Source organism: Macaca mulatta, chromosome X (assembly GCF_049350105.2).
Source record: "Macaca mulatta isolate MMU2019108-1 chromosome X, T2T-MMU8v2.0, whole genome shotgun sequence".
NCBI classification, from domain to species: Eukaryota; Metazoa; Chordata; class Mammalia; order Primates; family Cercopithecidae; genus Macaca; species Macaca mulatta.
This window is the reverse complement of record NC_133426.1, coordinates 12469702-12472248: the sequence shown is the minus strand read 5'-3', so window position 1 is coordinate 12472248 and position 2547 is coordinate 12469702. Positions and strand designations below refer to the sequence as shown.

Sequence of the window (2547 nt, the reverse complement as noted above, 5' to 3'; positions counted from 1 at the left end):
ACAAAAAACTAGCCGGGCGCAGTGGCGGGCGCCTGTAGTCCCAACTACTCGGGAGGCTGAGGCAGGAGAATGGCGTGAACCCGGGAGGCGGAGTTTGCAGTGAGCTGAGATCCGGCCACTGCACTCCAGCCTGGGCGGCAGAGCGAGACTCCGTCTCAAAAAAAAAAAAAAAAAAAAAAGAAACTTGGCATTGGCCAGGCATGGTGGCTCATGCCTGTAATCCCAGCACTTTGGGAGGTCAAGGCGGGTGGATCACCTAAGGTCAGGAGTTTGAGACCATCCTGGCTAACACGGTGAAACCCCATCTCTACTAAAAATACAAAAATTAGCTGGGCATGGTGGCAGGCACCTGTAATCACAGCTACTCGGGAGGCTGAGGCAGGAGAATTACTTGAACAAGGGAGGCGGAGGTTGCAGTGAGCCGAGATTGTGCCATTGCACTCCAGCCTGGGGACAAGAGTGAGACTTCAGCTCAAAGAAAAAAAAAAAAAAAAGAAACTTGGCAACATAGCAGGATGGCAAGATGGCTGCCTCTGCTTTTGCTGGTGCGATGAGAGCAGCTTCAGGAATCTATGGCTCCTGAATATTTTTGCATCTCCAGCCCACCGAAACTGTGCCAGGAATGCCTCTCTTATTTCTGCATTGTCTACTGGACGTTTTAGTCATATTCAGACACCATTCATTTCCTCCACTCCCAGGCTTATCACATCTGTCAGAAACTTGACATGTGGGCATACTTCAGTGATCCCCAACAGAGTGGCCCCCTTGCTTCCAAGTGTCCTGAAGCTGCCGGTCAGAACTGTAATATACATCAGTACACAAAAAGACAAGAGAAAGACTGTGAAAACTGTCATCTATAGGTTTCTTCAACTTCATTCTGGCCTTTGGGTGAGGAGAAAAGCTGGTTATAAGAAAAAATTCTGGAAAAAGATCCCTGCAAGAAAAAAGTGATTGAGGGAATTTGTGTTCTGCAATAAATCCCAGAGTAAACTCTTAGATAAAATGACAACGTCCTTCTGGAAGAGGTGAAACTGGTATGCTGAGGATCCTTATCAGAACTATCATATCAGAAACAAACCTGAAAGTATAGATCAGAAGTTTCACTTGTTTCTCAGTTATTGAATATGTATCTTTGTGTACATGACATCTTTGCAAACATAGGTAAATATAAAACTGATGTAAATTGTACCAGTTACTATGTAAACAGCCAATGCCAACATGAAACTTATAAAAGTTTTTGAACTTAAAAAAACAAACAAACTTGGCATCATACATCTTCTCCCAAAACTGGAAAAACACCTCTTTACTGATAGGAACTTAAATAAACCCCTTAAACAAGTTGCCCAAGTCTAGTTAATGCTGTGTTGCCAGCATGTGGAAGTACAAAGTCTCAGGTTTCTTTATGCAAGTTGCTTGGTTTGGATGAGCGTGTGAGTGAGAGGTAGGTATGAATCCCACTTCCTTACAGTTCATGCTAGTTTTTTCCACTCTCAGATGTTGTAAGTCAGGGTCTGCTTGATGCAAAGGAGGGAGGACTTTCATGACAAATATCGTGGTATTTGTATAACAAGTCTAAAAGTTTTAACCCCTTCAGCTAGATACAACCATGGACATTTTTCAAGTAATAATATTTTTATTAGAAATTTGCAGATACCTTGAGCCTGTTCTTTGTAATGACATGGAAAAAGAACACAGCCTACATATCCCTTTGTATATAGGATAATTTTAGCATTGTAAAGCCCCGGTGTCATAATTAACCTTGTCTTTTGTTTCTCATTCCCCTTTTAAACTAAAGTATGAAGCACTTCACTGCTTAGTTCTTCTGTAAGTTTCATTTTACTATGAAATGAAAGTGTTCTGAAGATATCCTTAACAGGATATGCAAACGAATGTAACAAAAACCTTCCTTTGTGTTGAAGGCTGGTCCTCAGTACATACTAGATTTTTCCAGATGAGTCCAAAAGGTCAGATGCCTTGAAAAAAGGCCCCCGATGCAAATAATCAAGTAGTTGACCTGGTAAAAAAGAGGAAAGACTATTCCTGCATGCATTGGTCTTTGAGCGGTTCCACCTGCTGTCTTGTAAACCCAGAAGCAGTTTTCCTGAGGTGGGTGTTACTGACAATCTAGCTCACCATCTGAGACCCATAAGTAGATTCATGAGTGGTGAGGTATAGTGAAGACCTTCACTTGTTTGGGATTCAACATACATGGCCAGCCAATGAAAATGTTAACTCACACCTGCATATGCCTTCATCTTGTTATGGAACTCGAGGCACCATCATTCATAATGCTTGAAAATAAAACACCTGCAAGGCAGCTATTGTTAAAACCTAACTTGCCCACAAGAAAGCTGATGCTCAACGAAGTCAAATCTCTAGTAATAAAACCGGGTTACTATTCATATCTTGACTCTACTGCCCAAGTTCTTTCCGTAAGTCATCTAAACAGCCAGGACCTCAGCAATCTGACTAGATAAAAACAAAAAATTCTTCTTGAGTTTATGATCCTAAGGGTTTCTTTTTCATATTTAAAGCAGGTATTCCTAT

The 2547-nt window shown here is 41.5% G+C and overlaps 1 pseudogene; it reads left to right on the top strand.

Annotated features, from left to right (window-relative positions):
* Positions 1-523: 523 nt before the first annotated feature.
* On the top strand, positions 524-1029 carry LOC100423960 (large ribosomal subunit protein bL35m pseudogene; annotated as a pseudogene).
* The last annotated feature ends 1518 nt before the right edge of the window (positions 1030-2547 follow it).